At 33.8% G+C, this 17,804-nt stretch overlaps 1 protein-coding gene across 1 annotated transcript in view; it reads right to left on the bottom strand.

Moving 5' to 3' along the window:
- Nucleotides 1–17,804, bottom strand: part of Sesn1 (sestrin 1) — a 105,789-nt gene that overhangs the window by 23,344 nt on the left and 64,641 nt on the right. The gene's annotated exons all lie outside the window — the stretch shown is intronic.

Raw genomic sequence — 17,804 nt, 5'->3', positions numbered from 1 at the left:
GCCAACCTCTAGACTGACCCTGCCAGCTCCAGGAGGAATCAAGTTCTCTTTAAATTTATAAACTATTGAAATTTCCCTTCTTCTTTTCCGATATTTCCAAACAACGCCGAATGGGACACAGAATGCAGGAACAAGTATGAGATCATGGCCTATATTCAATGTAAAGTTTATTTTTGGCAAACAGTATAGAATCTATAAATATCACTCTCTTCCACAGACATTAAGCCTTGGTAGCAGACCTCAGTTGTCTTTTCTTTTTCAAAGTATATTGAAAGGCTTTAAATGTTCTAATATTTCCTCATAAGTACCCTGGGTTTTGAAGAAAGAATTTCTCTCTCTGAAATCTGATGAGGAACTTAAGAAAATATAGGTTATGAAAGAACATAAATAACTGACATTGTTGGATCCACAACCCAAATATCCCGAGTCCTCTGACAACAGTACTTCTTTCCTTACATATTAACTTCTTTAAAAAAAATCAACTTCTAAATTAGATCTTTTTTTCCATATTTGCTCTTGTGTTTTCAAAAGCTTACACTCTCAGATTAAGGAAAAAATGATGTTGGGAAGGGCGAAAGCAAACAAGCAGAGGGCTGGGAGTGTGGCTCAGTGGTAAAGTGCTCACCTATTGTGCAGGAGGCCCTGGATACCATCCCTGCCACAAATTAACCCCCCCCCCCCCCCACCACCACCACAACAGAGTTTCCCAAAAGGAATTAAATCAACAAGTACTGATGGAGTGATGTGATTCTGTGATGTGTCCACAGAATAGAAGTCACAAATGAAAATGAGTTTCAATTTTAGGAGTAAGGTTACAATATCTCAGAGGAGACTAAGTTACTCTTTTAGCTCTTGAGCAGTCATAAAGTTACTTTGGATTAGGCAGAGGGGAGTGAAGGGAGGGAAGTGGGTATGGGGGGGCAGGAAGGATAGTAGAATGAATAGGACATTATTGCCTTATGTGCATATTGACTACACAATTGGTGTGATTCTACATCATATACAATCAGAAGAATGAGAAGTTATACTCCATTTATGTATGAGATGTGAAAGTGCATTCTACTTTTGCGCATAACTAATTAGGACAAATAAAATGGCAGTTTTAAAAAGGTAATTTCTTATTTATCTCCTCCAGATAAATAAGATAGGTGTTATGTGTTCTCATAAACTGCTTTTAAAGTCACTACAGCACCCATCAAAAAATTAAAAAATAAAAAAACAATAAAATTTAAAAAAACAAAAAGAAAAGTACCCAAAATATTTTTTTACTGGCCTAGAAAACTTTTTAAGTTCATGTTAACAGAAGAAAAGGGTACAGAGGCACTACAGAAAATGCCCACTTTGCCGAAAACCAAACCAAACCTAGTAAGTCATTCAGTTTGCAGCAATATGATATGCCCTCTAAGATAAACTGGTCGTAAATGAATAACTTGGGAACATAAAGGCACCTGATGTATGGACTTGTGAGCTACAAAAATTAGAAAATGAAAGAAGTACATGAAAACTGACAACTCTGGTACTAGAAGAGTTCAGCTGTGATTCTGTTTTCTGAAGGAGACAGAATTTGAGTTATCTAGCAGGGTATCACCTTATTTGGGACATTAAAATTATTATATATTGCAAAATGGAAAAAGCTTACCTTTCTATTTTCTAATGAGAAGCCCAGGAAAAGTACCTATTCAGCTGACCCCAAAATGGTTTAAAATAATTAAATGCAGATTAAAACTGAAAACAGCATATATATAGTAGTGTCTGATATTTAGAACTTGATAATTTTTTATTAAAAATATTTTAGATGTACTGAAATTGAATAGGAAACTCCAATTAGGATTTCTTTTTCCAGAAAGTATTTATGTTAATGCTGACTTACATGAAAAGAAAAATAATTTTAACACATTCTAATTCAGTGGTTTACAGAGAAACTTCAAGCCATTAAATGTTAAGATTTCTTTATGGTCTTTACAAAGACTGACCTAAATATTTTAAAGAGTACTAATTTCTGCTTTCTTATATAGAGCAGTATTGTGAATTAGTCTATTTAACATTAAAAAAAGATGCCTCCTTATAAACCTACAGTGACCAAACATTGCAACAAATGTATTAATTGGCTATCGAACATCATTGTGTAGATTTCACTTCTGGACATGTTTTGTTCCAAATAATTCAATAAAAAGTTTGTATTTTTTTCCCTAAGGATTTAATTATTGAGTAGGCCAAATTTCCTACTGAAGGTATCTGGTAGTGGACTCATACAGGCATATAATAAACATCTGCTGAAAAGATGAACATCCTGAGTACAGAACAGTGATTAGAAAGGACTTTAATACAGTTTTACTAAAGGATATTTAATACAGGTTATCAATATAGGACAGCAGTATTTTACAAAGTCTGCTATTTAAACAATTCATTTCAACATTTTCTTCCTTTTAGGAAGAATCCTGACATCTACTCAAAGAAGTAATAGTAATAGTAATACTGACATAGTTTCTTTCCTAAGTGCCTCTGTATCTTTAGCAGGAATAGTTTCATCTTCATTTTCCTTAAGAACAAGCTGATATACCTATATAAGAGCAAAGTAATGCCAAATGACTTGATTTTAGCATAGAAGTATGAAATACTTAGAGAGTCCAGACTTGGAGTGGTGGTTCAAGATAAGCTTCCTGAAGAGACATTTGTAATGGAACTTAGAGCATTTATAGAGATGATTGAATAAGACTGGATAAGAAAGTTTGAGAGGATTGGGGAGAATAGAGACAGGTCTTAACAAAGACACAGAAGCAGGAGAGATGGGTACTTTAAGGAAACCCAACAAAAGGAGTTCATTGGGTCTAAAGCAACAATGACCAGCAACAAGGTAATAGGTTCCTTGAGTCCATGCTAACAGAACAAAAGGCTACAGAAGCTCCACAGAAAAGGCTCTTCCACTGAGCACAGCTGCCCCCCGCCCCCGCAAAAAGTATAACCAAATGCCCACTCAGCCACAAACAAACCAAACTTAGTAAGTCATTCAGTTTGCAGCAATATGATAACATGGTCTCTGCAACGAGGTAATAAATTCCCTTATGGAGGTATTCATGCCTCATTGTACTCTAGTTCTTGAAATTTAGGAGACAACCCTCAAATCATCTGTTCCTTGACCAATTGTCTTCCCTGAAACCACAGGTATTTAAAAAATTATAACAGATTCAAGAAAAGGAACAAGTATATTCTAGTAGAAAGAATAATTATCAGGGTAAAAGGCATAATCATGTTCTTCTGGGCCATGTTAAACCTTAAAGTTTCTCCCTAACCAATAAAGGTATACTAAAGTAATATAGATTTGCACATTTATTGGATCAGTTATATTTAACAACTGGTTAGAAAACATACAATAATGGTTTCAGCCTTTAAACCAAAGAACTTCTTAAAAAAGGGGGGTGGGGACTAGGGATGTAGCTCAGTGGTAAAATACCCCTGGGTTCAATCCCTAGTACCAAAAAAAAAAAAAAAAAGAATGGGAGGAAGATTTGCTAGATTTATGTGATCTAAGCATTCTTCAAAACCCCTTTGTCATTTAAAATATTTCACTTAAAATAAATGCTGGTTTATAAGGTTACTTCTGCTAACTAATTTTGTCAAGATTTTTCTCTTCCAGCTCATATCTTCCTGTTTTCATATATATATAGCTTGTCTGTTAAGCACTTTCCATTTCAACATCATATTTGGGGTACATGCAGATCCTTTTAGCACTGATCTTTAATTTTATGTTGTTCATTTTTGCTTTCTACTTCTTCAATCTAATTTTCAGAATCGTTATTTTAAAGAAGCAAGAATGCTGACAAACCTTTGTTCTTTTTCTCTTGTTTCAGGTATTTGTTTGTTTGTTTTGTTTTGTTTTAGAAATGCACAGTGCAGGGATTCAGAAATATGGGCCATTACCCATACTTAGCAGTAAGCAGTATTCCAAAAAGTGTCAGTGGTTTTAAATTAGAAAGTTACCCAAAGATTCAGTGTGTTAAAGTGAGTGGTCAGGTTTTTCAGGTAAATGATTAAAAAGATTAGTAACAAATCAACTCCTATGTATCAAACATTAAGTATTTTACATGTATAAAACAGATTTAATTATTTTTATTTTACAAATTAGTGAAACAAATTCATAAAACATGGATAACTTATCTAAGGTTATAAAACTAGTAAAATGTAGCCTGGGATTAGAATCCAGGCTGTCTGAATCTAAACCAGCAGTTACTCTAGGAGATTGCTTTTTTTAATGAATATATATTTCTAAAAATTTGATGATTATATATTGGCTTGAGTTCTTGATTTTGGAGGTAAGAAAAGAAGGCAGAAAGATAGAAAAATATATTTCCCTTGCTTATACTCAGGGTGAGATGGAAGGAATAAAGGAAGTGAGGGAGGAAGGGAGATAGAGAAAATCAGTCATGGATGCTGTGGGTCATCTTGGTCTTTGAGAGCTTCTCCTATTTCCTCATCTCCGTCACTCCTCTCATTGTCTCTTTCCAGGCCTCTGGTGACCTCATGCTATTCAAAACTCCTTCACTACATATCTCATATGAATTTACCCAATCTTCTAAATGTTCCTCACATTCCCTCCCATTCCTCTTAAAATAAGTGATAGGTTTTAGGAAGAAAGAAAACTTCTTACACTAATCTACACTGCTTATTGTGAGTGATATTTATTTATTTAGTCTGTCTCAATAGAATGTAAGCTCTATTAAAAATCAGATTTTTGTTTTGTTTTTTTGTTTATTGGTGTATTTTCAATGCTTCATGGCCTAACATATAGTGGTGTGTGCGTGTGTGTATGTGTGTGTGTGTGTGTGTGTGTGTGTAAAATGAACTTCAAAGAAATGTTTCCATTTAAAAATAAAATTTTAACTCAACTAAAATCTTAATAATAAATTTCAAGTCCAATATTATTTTGTTAATATTTGGGAAGTCTACAGATTTTTGGAAGTTTGGGTCATTATATGCTCAGGTAGGCTCTGCTTGGGAATCAACTTGTCCCAGGGTTCAGCTCTACTAAATAAATTCTGTTTTTCAGCATCTATGCCCCTTTTCTCCTAGAAAACCACAGATACTCCCCAAGCTTCTTTGAATTTTGTTTATTTATTTATTTATTTATTTATTTGTGTGTGTGTGCCTGTTTTCCTGAACCCCCAGGATGGCAGCTATAAGTATTCTGGCAACAGCCTGTATGGATCACTTGTTAAATAAGGCAGGTACATACAAGTCAGCCACTGCATGTATACAGGCCATTGTTTCATAGAACAGGAACAAGACTCACAGAACATTTTGTAACCAAGTTTATCTTTAATTATCCTGAGGGCTATCTCAGGTGAAATGATAGGAAAGAATGTCTACTGAAATAAATAGGAAACTTTATTCAGATATATAACTTTTAGAGGCTAATTACTCTTCAGCATAATTATTGAGTTAAATAATAAGGAATAGGTTTAATTTGGAATACTGTGAAACTTAGGAAAAGGTGAGTGTGGTGGGAAATTGAGAAGGCTTTATTCTAAATTTCTTAACAATTACTGAAGTCTTTAAAGGAGAATAAGGAAATCCTGATACAAAGTCAATAAAAGGTAACTGAAGATGCTGAATTTATGACATGAAAGTAGAGAATACTTCTCAGACTAAGTATATGTTCTATATAATATAAGCTTTAAGACAGTTTTTGAGGGCTGAATTTCATTTATGCCTTAAAATGTAAACATAGGAAAAATATTTTAAAATTTTTCATAGTGCCTCTGTTAGTAGAGATATAAGATATAAGAACTGGTTTAGTATAGAATCTGTAAAATTTTCAGTACTGGAGATTGAATCTAGGGGTGCTCTATCACTGAGCTATATTCCAGTCCTTTTTATTTTATTTTGAGAAGGGTCTCTCTAAGTTGCCAAGGTTAGACTCACACTTGTGATCCTGAGTAGCTGAGATACAGGCATGTGCCAACACACCCAGCTTATAACCTGTAATTTTAAATACAAGCAACTATCCAGGTATAATATTTTTAAATTATCTTTTCAAAAGAGATTAAACCAAACCTAATTATAATTAACTTATCCTGAGCTCACATATTTGAAAGAGCCAAACTCTCAAGTCCTATTTCTTTTGCAGATTACATTTTAGCCATGGTTAAATGCATATTAATAAGTTATTAGCTTAATCATGACTGAATTTTAAATAATTTGTTCATATTAAAGATAATTTTGATTCAATGAAACAATATACTAATGACAACACTCTAAAAATTTAAAACCAAATTGTCTTTTGTTTCTAACAGCTTTCCTGCCCTTCCTATCTATACAACCTCCTCTCATTCCCCCAGTGATTATTACCAATGGTAAATAGAATTTTGGAATATATGCTTTACTTGAACAGCTCAAAGAACCTCTGTTCAGGTCCTTTGAGAGTATCTTTTCTTGTAGGTCCTTTAAATGCTTGAAATCACCTTCTTTATTTACCTCCTTCTGAGGTCTCTTGTTTTCCAAGAGGATATTAAGTTATTATTTCTTAACCTGGGCACAAAGTATAGAACCACATCTGGAGACTACTTGCATGTTGTTATTCAAGTGCTCCACCACTAAACTATATCTCCAACCCCAAATTTTATTTCTTAGAATTCATTCCTTATAAGGACTTTGAAGATATTATGAAATATTAGATTTTTATTTCCTTTTTAAAGTAATCTACAAATGTATATTGACATTAAATTAATTAGAGAAGCTGAGCATGTTGGCACATGTCTATTATTCCAGCAACTTGCCAGCCTAGGCAACTTAGTGAGAACCTGTCTCAAAATTTAAAAAGAATTGGGGATGTAGCTCAGTAGTAGAGTACCCCCAGGTTCAATCACCAGAACTGTAAAAAATAAAATGAAGAAAATTTAATTTGAGAGTGCTCTAATATGTTGCATCAATAATTCAGTTACTGAACTAAATAAAGCTTCTTCTGTCATTTAAGAACTTATTTGAACATTTTTGCAAATGTGTCAGTGATTAGGACAGGGATAGATAAATAATCAGTTCTAGTCTTGTTTAAAAAGTTATACTTGTCTACATCTCTTGAGTAAAATCACAGTAGTGAGTGAATGAATGGACTAATACAACAAGTGGGTGCTTTATTTTAAAAATGCCAAGAGAAGCTCAAGCACATTTGCCAGGTACATGCTCCTGAAAGGATATCAAAGTCTATTTCACAATGTCAAAAGAAAGGATTTTATATCCCATCATGATTCTTTAGTTTTAGTGCATATCGTAAATTTTGGTGATTCTTGTCTTAACTTCTACATCTAAGAAAGAACGGAAGTAGTTATCTGAAATCAATAATTATTTTAACATCTTTGTTCAAGCTTTTGAATCAATTTAACTATGCAGTGTGTTAAAAATGCAAGGGGAACTATTTTAAAAGTTTTTAGGGGTTAGAAGAATATAATTCAATGGTAGAGAGCTTGCCACTAGCATGCACCAAGTCTGGGGTTGATTTCCCAGCCCTCGAAGAAAAAAACAAAAAATTTTTCATTCAAAACTACTTATCTGTGTGAATCCATTTTTTTTTGATACTACAATACAAGAAAATACAGGAATATTGCCACTATCACTCATAACCTTTTAATTTCAAATTTATTTAAAACATAAATTAACCTCACTGTCCTGATTTGATAATTAAACATTATTTGAATTTAAAGTGTTAATAAAGCGCCATTTTTAGATACTATATGTGTCAGAATTCTGATAATATTATTTGATTAAAGACTATGCTAACTGTGTGTGTGTGTGTGTGTGTGTGTGTGTGTGTGTGTTTTACTGGGGATTGAACCCATTCTACCACTGAACTAGATCCCCAGCCCACTTTTAAATTTTATTTTGAGACAAGGTCTCAATAGTTGCCCAGACTGGCCTTGAATTGTAATCCTCCTGCCTTAGCCTTCTGAGTCACTAGGATTATAAGTGTATGTCACCACATCTGGCTCTATGCTAATGATTTTAAATGTATTTGAATATCACTGATATACATACATACCACATCTCATGAGCTATACCCTAAAACTCACAGTAAGTTTGGAGGATCCAAGCTACTTTGTAGCTCTCTATATTACTCACCTATGGCTTGGACTGGGCTTTTATGTTCCAAGAATGAATGCTCCAAGGAATTCTACTGGTTTTAGCAGAGTGCTGGGAGGAAATTTAGTTGATTCTTATTCCCTTCAATGCATATAGAACCGCAAGGAGAAAAGGAACTGGGAATCACAACAGTACTACTAAAATACAAACCAAACTCATCTTCCAACAGAACTTTCCTCTATCCTTGTCCTAGATCTGGACTATAACTGAAAGGATTATCAATATTTCTATTACTTCTTGAAAAAAAAACCACGAATAAAGCTAATCTTATCCTTTAGGCAAAAATGTCAATATGATCAATAATAGCCTTTATCCTAAATCACAAATATTTGACCTAATAGCTATTCCATTATATTTCACATTACATTTAGATTGAAAACAAATTTTAACTGAAATACTTTGAATTTGTTCTAAATTATAAGGATATTATTGATATCTAGATAATCTTTAGTGTTTATAATAGGCAGGCTTTTTTTAAAAAAAGCATTTGCTGGGTACCATTTGGAACTTGCTTTGGTCTAAGTTCAACTTTCAAATTTTCAACCACACTTTTTAAATTAAACAATAGTACTTTAATGTGTGTACCACGAACATACAACTAAAATTTTAAAATGTTAAAATGTTATGCATTAGATTTATGAATATGTAAGTTAAAAAAGTAAACCTCAGAAGATGTCAGGAAAAAAAATATGTGGATCAGAGGAAAGAGCAAAGCAGAGTCAAAAGTAGCAGGATGAAGTTCAAATAGGTCACCCTCAACTTTTAACTTTCTCTAAGAACAAAAAAACAAGCTTAGCAACAGTGTTCAGCCAATCACAAAGCAGACAAACAAGTAAGGACTCAACCACTCCAGATACCAATAAGGTCCAACCTTCAATTTTTTTTTTTTTTTAATTATATAGTGTCAGAGCAGAACACAACAAGTTATAAAACAGAACATACTGTCCCAGGTTAAAAGTAACTGATAGAGATAAAATCTCTTTACCAGTCCTTGACAAAACATATCTGATTTCAATAATATAGTGATAATTTATTTCACCTTTATCATGTCAGATACTATATACATTAAAGTTACCATTAAAACATATTTTAACTAAAAATATAGAATTCTGTGGAAAATTTTCTTGCTTGTTGCAGAAGAAAATAAGGAAGAGCAAGAATGTCCATAAGAAAAGATTCTGGTCTTTTAAAATTCTCTAACACTCAATTCAATTTCTAAAATCTTTATGGGGGGAACCCCCAAAATGAAATGCTACTATCTAAATTAAAAAAAAAAAAACATGAGTAAAAACAACCACATACAAATACAACCTTAAACACAGGATCAAGCAAACTGAACCTGCACAGTACAATTCTATATAATTTTCCCACTTCATTTCTATCACTCAATATATATATCCTCCTCCTTTGGGAGGTTATCTTAGGATTTAGAAGGGGTTTTCAAAGAGTTTCAAAGATGTCATCATTGTAGACCTTGCATTTGCTCAAATGGACAGAATGCTTTGTAATACTGGAAAACACTGAAAAAAATAGTTAATAGTTTTCTTCATCTTGCTTTGTCTAGCCAAAATTATAAAATATTCTAAAGCAATTTCTAATATTTCCTGTGACAATCATCAATAACCATCTTTAATTTTCTCTTTGAGTACTGCTTAAACCATTTGCTATATTTAGTTCCCTAAAAAATAATTAATTTAAGTAGGCCAAGTTTATTTGTTATTATTATCAATTATCTTCTAAATTCATCAGATATTTTAAAACATAGATTTATTAATAATACTATAGAATTCAGTATAAAAATGCATATTTTCCCCTCAATGTTTTATTATATCCTACACATCCTGAGAGGATGGGGAAACATTAAATAACATTTGGAGTCTGGTGCTGTGGCACATGCCTGTAATCCCAGCAACTCAGAAGGCTGAGACAGGAGGACTACAAGTTCAAGGCTGGTCTCAACAACCTAGTGAGGCTCTAGGCAACTTAGTAAGACCCTGTCTCAAAGTAAAAAAAAAAAGGATAGGAAATGTAACTCGGTGGTACAGCCAGTCTGGGTTCAATCCCCAGTACTAAAAAAAAAAAAAAAGAAAGAAGGAAAGTCTGGGAATATAGTTCTATGATACAGTGACCCTTAGTCAATTCCCAGTACTAGAATTAAAATAATAAAATAATATAATATTTGGAAACTAGTTATCAGTTTTGTTTACAAGAGATATCCTAATATCATTTGTCTCTACCTTCAGTTGTCACAGATAATTAGGCTACGTTAAATAAAGAAAAAAGAAAGCTTTTATTATATCATTGGAGATATTCTACATCAAGCTCTTGTTTCCTTTGGAATATTAAACCTTAATGATTTAGAACTGTATTCATTCAAATATTGCTGGAATTTTCATCAACACAAGAATACTTATATATGAATGATTGATTAAATTTATAAACCTCTATATGTTTGGATTTATTGGTCCACTTTTTTAAACATTCATTCAGTGGATGTTAATTAAGTACCTAGTGTGTAACAGGCATTTTTTCTGCCCAGTTTCCATTTTTTGAGAAAACTATCAGTACCTTCTCCTTCTTATAATTTCCTATGGTGATCCATCCTTTGAAGTCTTTTTGCTCCTAGAGGGGCACCTGGACTGAGGAATGCTTTGAGTTACAAAGGCAAACAGGTACTCAAGTTTGGAGAACAGGATTTCATGTTATGCTGAAAAGCTGATTATTATTGTAGCAGTTAGGTAAGTAAATGCAAGTTGATACAGAGCTTTAAATAACTCAGATTTTTAGTCTAAGGTTTTATTTCAGAAGTAAATAGATGCTATACTTCATGTTTTCAGATTTGACAATAGAATAGCTAAGACATATTGTGGTTAGTAGGCATTCTTTGGCATTTTACATATATTTTAACTCATTTAACTCAAAACAATCCTTCAGGTAAATGCTATCTTCATTTTAAAATGGGAAACTGTGAGATAGAAAGATTAAGTAGCTAACCCTAGTCCATGGAGCCAGTAAGAGGTCTGAATAAAGGTAATAACTCAAGGATGTTTGGCTCCAAAGGTCTGTTCTTTTTATTACATTATAATGTTGCCTGATGTTTGAGTTTTCTTCCTCATGGTTAGTGTTCCAGCGATTGTATCTGTCCCAATAAAGAGACAAAGGATCATAAACTCTTCTTATCATCCTTTCCAATTTTTCCTGCAGTATTTTCCTTTTAATCTTTTTTGTATGCCTGCTCATACCACCCAAACTATTAGAACACTCCTTCTCTCCAGGAAATATGAATTGGCTTCCCACCTCAGTTTGTTACCAAAATAAAGTGCTCCATAACCTCTCAATATCCTTTCTCCCTGGTTACTGCTCTCCTCATGTATGTTAATTCTACCCCATTCCAATTTCTTTTATTCTATTTACCCACTTGTGGTTCCCCAATGAACCGTTATACATCTCTCCCTAACACTTCACTTAAAAATATTCCTCTTCAGAGTTCACACACACACACACACACACACACAAAAAAAAAAAACCATCTTCTTTCAAAAGACTACTAAAATTTCACCTTCTGAACAAAAGTTTGTAAATTTTGTCATGCTGAATGAGAAATATCTTCTACCACTTGAGTTACCACAATAATATTGGCTTTTAATCTCCAAAATACCATCCAGTATGTTTTAGATATAGTTACTAGTAATATATGTGGAAGCACCTATGTTGTGTTCAGTTTCCAGGTATAAACACAGGGTATTTAAAGTCCCTTTTGGTCTATGTTAAGAGCACATTCTGTTTCAGATGCGAGGTTTTGGCAAAGTATGTTTGTGGACATGTTAATCTTGCTTTGAAATTAAAACTACTAGCACATTTCATATAAGTAGGTACTTAAAATATATTTTCATTTTATTATAGGCTTTGCACATCAAACACTAAAGAGAAAGCAACAGGTTTGAATCAACAAAAACAAATAAGTAAAATTATCTTTAAGTGAAAACAAAATAACATTTTATGTAAAAGGGAAAATGAAAACAGATGAAGATGAATTAGCAAATAATAAAGTAATTTTCACAGATCTAAAACATTGAAAAAGATGGGCGTGATAGAGCACACCTGTAATCCCAGCTATTCAGAATGCTGAGACAGGAGGATCACAAGTTTGAGGCCAGCTCAGTTGTAGAGGGTTTGCCAAGCATGTGTAAGACTCTGGCTTTGATTCCCAGTACAGCAAAACAATAACAACCACAACAACAGAATAAAGCAACAACAACAACAAAAAAAGTCATGGGAAAATACTATAGATTTTTCTTAGTGTCAAAATATGGTGTCACCTATTGAAAAAAAATGAAAGAATTCAGAGTGCGTTTTTTTTGGGGTGGGGGGGGGTAGAATTAAATCCGATGACCACTCATATGCATGTGTTTCTCTCTCTCTCTCTCTCTCTCTCTGCCCCCCCCCACACACCTTGCAATGTTTTCTTGTACCTATGAAGATCACTAATGTTAGCCAACATTAACAGCTGTTGACCATTGACATAGTTAATATCTCATTATACCTGAATTGACTTTTTTTGATGATCTCATCACCAAAACCTAGTAAATAAGTGAAAAAAGACAAAACAAAAAGCCGTAAAATAGATGCCACTGAATTAATATACCAGAGCATATGTACTGTGCTCAGAACATGTGGCTTGCCTCTTAAGACAATTTATTTTTATTTGGTATAAAACTATAATAAGTTTCTCTAGCTGGTTTCTAAGTCCATGGTAATTTAGAAGGGAGTAGTGACTACTGTCAAACTGACAAAAGGAAAAAAGGGGATGGACATACCTAAGATTTTCATTTCATGGGGAAAATTCTTACCCAGAATAGTCCATTCCCTAAGAATTCTGAAGTTTTGTGTGACTATAGATTGCATATCCCTTGGCTTGGATCAGAATGATTAGATCACAAAGTAGGTATAGATTTAACTTTTTAAGCAAGTTAAACTGTTTTCCAAAGTGGTTATACCATTTTACGTTCTTTTTTTATTTTATTTTTTTCAATACTGGATGTTGAGCGTGGAGCCTCCACATGCTAGGCAAGTGTTCTACCACTGAGTACATCCCCAGTCCATTGTATTTTTTTTATTTTGAAGCAGAGTCTTGCTAAGTTTCAGAGGTTGGCTTCAAACTTGTGATCTTCCTGCCTCAGCCTCCTAGTAGCTGAGACTACAGGTATGTGCCACCACACCTGGCTCCATTTTACATTCTTAACAGCAATATATGTGAGAGTTCCAGTTGTGCCAAAATTTCATCAACACATGGTGTTGTAGTTGTAAAAGATTTAGACAATCTCATTGGTTTGGTACAGTGGTTTTTCAACTAGAAGTGATTCTGCTCCCCACCCTCCTTCCCAGGACATTTGACAATGTCTGCATACATTTTTGGTTTTTACAACTGGTGGTGGGGAGGTGCTAGATGGAGTAAGCAGAGATCAGAAATGCTGCTAAACATCTTAACAAAGCATATGATAGTCTCCACAACAAAAAAATTATATGGCCCAAAATGCTAAGTACTGACATTGAGAAATTCTGACACAGTAATATCTCATTGTGGTTTGAATTTGCATTTCCTTGACAACAAGCATCTTTTAATATATTTATAAGTCATTTATGATGTATCAGTTCTAATCTTTTTTAAAAAATATTTTTTTTAGTTGTAGTTGGACACAATACCTTTATTTTACTTTTATTTATTTTTATGTGGTGCTGAGGATCAAACCTAGGGTCTTGCATATGCGAGGCAAGCGTTCTACCACTGGGCCACAACCCCAGCCCCGTCAGTTCTAATCTTTTGCCATATTTTAAAAATTGGATTGGCTTTCTTCTTGTAATTGAGTTGTAAGTATTCTTTATGTATTCTAAATACAAATATTTTGCTTCATTATGTGTTGCAAGTATTTTCTTCCAATCTATGGTTTTTCATTTTCCTAATGACATCTTTTGAAGATTATAAGTTTTTCTTTTAGTACCGGAGACTGAACCCAGGGGTTCAGCGGTTCATAACCACTAAACCATATCCACAGCCCTTTTTATCTTTATTCTTAATTTTTTTTTGGAGTTGTAGATGGACAGCATGCCTTTATTTTATTTGTTTATTTTTATGTGGTGCTAAGAATCAAACCCAATGCCTTACACATGCTAGGCAAGTACTCTGCCACTGGGCTACAGCCCCAGCCCTCCCTTTTTATTTTTTATTTTAAGACTGTGTCTAAGTTGCTTAGGGCCTTGCTAAGTTGTTGAGGTTGGCCTTGAACTTGTGATTCTCCTGCCTCAGCTTCCTGAGTCGCTGGGATTACAGGTGTGTGCTATCATACCTGGCAAGTTTTTCATTTTGATATGGTCCAGTTTATTATTTTTTTCTTTAATGTCTCATGCTTGTTGTATTCTGTTTGGGAAATCTTTTCCTCCAAGATTTTTCCTGTTTTCTTCCATAAGTTTAATAGTTTGAGCTTTTAATTAGTCAAATAAATTTTATTCCATTTAAAACCTAAACTATTAAAGTGTTTCTCTCCAGAGAATAGAATTATGGATAGATGATATTCAATTTTTAAATATATTTATTATATCAATCTTCCTACCTTAGTTATTAAGAATTCTGTAACAGGGCTGGGAATGTGGCTCAAGTGGTAGCGCGCTCGCCTGGCATGCGTGTGGCCCGGGTTCGATCCTCAGCACCACATACAAGCAAAGATGTTGTGTCCGCCAAAAACTAAAAAATAAATATTAAAAAAAAATTTTTCTCTCTCTCTCTCTTTAAAAAAAAAAGAATCCTGTAACAGATAACTTTTTGGTTTAGGGAAATGTACTAGTCAATTTTTTACTTCAATAACAAAATACCTAAGACAGCTACATATGAAGTAAAGGGGATTATTTAGTTTAAAGGTTTGGAGACTAAAAATCTAAATGGCATAGCTCTGGTGGGGCTTCCCCTTGGCTGTATCTCCTCATGGCAGAAAGCAATGGCAGCAGCACAGGCAGAAGCAAGCAGATTATAACTCAAACCAGGAAGCAGAGAGAGCTAGGTGGGGCCAGGCTTGTTCCATTTATAACAACCCTCTCAGGAGAACAACCATTATATCTTTACACTATCTAAGGTCTTCCTACTAAGCCCCACCTCCTAAAAGTTCCACAACACCTCCCAATACTGCCATCCTAGCTCCAATCACACGAACCCTTGGGGGACACCCAAACCATATGCCAACTATAGCAGAGAAGGATGGGAAGGAGAACTATATCTTGAACAGGACAATTTTGTTTTGTTTTGTTTGTAGGGACCAAATCTGATCTTAAAATCTTCTGAAATTTTTGAATGTATGCAGGTTAAATTAAGTCAACTCTAATGATTCTTCTATTAATTCCATGCAGCAAAAGTGGTCTATCTTCCAGATATTAGAGCAGGCAAATACAGGGGTAAGAACATGTTAAAGAATACTGTCTACTATGCTCAGGGTTTAAAAAAAAAAGTGTCTCTTAAGAGGAATACTAACTGGTACCACATGGAAAATTGGACAGTATATACCATAAAGGCAAAGAGAATCCACTCCAATCTTAGTACCTGGCACACAAGAAAGACTGAGCCATGGTAGCAGTGTGTTGGATGGAAATAGCTTTTAAAAGCCCCCTAATATGTGGTTACTTCTATCAGAAAACAACCACCCTCAAAACTCTCCAGTAAATCTGCATTCGAAGAAATGGGAAAAAAATGGTACTCGAATTGCACAATGATGCCTGTAGTGACTGACATAGAAGATGTCTTTGAACTAAGTTTGAAGAGTAACTTTAAAATGTACATTTAGAGTACATTTAAAATATACTAAATCTAAATGTAGATTTAGAGTCTAAATGGTTCACCTAATAATCTAAAATTCTTAGTTTAATGCCTACTTTGAATCAGAGATTTAGTGTATGAAGATGATTTTAGGATACTTCCCTCTCTGCTTAAGGAAATTATTTACTATGTAAGATTTGCAATAATGTAAGCAGTAAATGGGGGACTAAAGGAGGAATAATGACCCTAAATTTTACAAGGAATTTCAAAGACCTTCAATTTCTAAGCATTATGGAGCTTCATGTCCTAGAAAAACTTTTCTTAGCCACTAATGACTAAGAGACTCACGAAGAACAATGGAAACCATGATTTAGAATACAGTAATTGAACCCAAAAGTTGGGTCTCCACACTAAATGCATTTGACTCCTGCCAATTGTACTATTCAGAATGATTCTTATGAGAAGCAAGGATGATTTACTTATCAAATCTTTTTCTTGAGAGTGAATTATTGCTTAAAATGCTGTGAATGCTGAATTTCAAAATGCTGCCATATCCTCTTCCCCATGATTCACTACTTTCCCCCACTAACAAGCAGATTTATCTACTCTTTCTGTTTTTCTTCGTGAGGAAGGAGATGTATAAGTTATTTTCCTATATAATTTTTTTATCCAACTAAAGTTTATTTTGGTGAGTTTCAACCTCTCAGTAAGATTCTTAGATATAGTCATACTGTCAAATAATATAATTTTGTTTAGGGAAATGTACTAGTCAACTTTTTACTTGAATAACAAAACACCTAAGACAGCTACATATGAAGTAAAGGGGTTTATTTAGTTTAAAGGTTTGGAGACTAAAAGTCCAAATGGCATAGCATATAAGTTCTAAAGATATTAAGGTAACCACCCTCAAAATGATGGGTATTCCCCTCCAGCTATAAGTAGCAGGTAAAAATAACATGGCCTTCTACCTTGGCCTAAGCTTTTTCAGACACTTGAGTCTTAGAGGCATGTTTCTGTTTTTTCTGATTCTCTATTCTCTAGTCCTACAATAACATAAGAAAGATACCTAGTGCTGAAACCTTCAGAATCTGAGTCAAGGTACCTAACAAGAAAATCACTGCTAGGACCTTCGACTTGATCTGATCTCAGGAGAGTTATGGCTATAAAGAATAAAAAGAATATGAGGCAAGGGTTTGCTAGAGTTGTGGCTCGGTGGTAGAGTACTTGCCTAGCAAGTGTGAGGCACTGGGTTCAATTCTTAGCACCACATATAAATAAATGAATAAAATAAAGGTCTATCAATATCTAAAAAAATATTTAAAAAAAGAACATAGGGGTGGGGGAGAATAAGAACACAATTTGAAGAAGCAAAAATATCAGAGAAATTCCTTAAGCCTGTAAATTCCCAAAAGGCATGATCAATGCTATATGTTCAGAGCATTTGTACTGGGTGTAGATTGATAGTAATAAGTTCCTTCCCATGCATGCAGAGTATAGGAAGGAGGAAGGATAGAATTCACCAATGTATTGATGGATGATGCAGCTGAACTCTTTCATATCTTAAATATTCTAGTCTCAATTGTCTAAAAATGTTTTCATCAATAAATCTAAAAACATGATGGGAATAGTGAAACAGGAAGAATAAAACTAAGCAAGGCCTGGCTAGAGAGAAATATGTGACAAAGAAAAAATAATGTCTTGGAAGGAATCATAGACTCTTAATGAATATGTTTTTAAGTAGGAACTGTGGAACAAAATGTAAAATACAGAGAGAGATTTATGATCTACAAATTAATTTGATAGAGTGGACTATATATATAATATCAACAAACTGTGAAATAAATCTCATCCTGATATTACCTGTGAAGAAACCTGT

The sequence above is a fragment of the Marmota flaviventris genome, chromosome 6, assembly GCF_047511675.1.
Source record: "Marmota flaviventris isolate mMarFla1 chromosome 6, mMarFla1.hap1, whole genome shotgun sequence".
NCBI classification, from domain to species: domain Eukaryota; kingdom Metazoa; phylum Chordata; class Mammalia; order Rodentia; family Sciuridae; genus Marmota; species Marmota flaviventris.
Note: the sequence above shows the minus strand (reverse complement) of the source record. Positions and strands in the feature narration are given on the sequence as shown.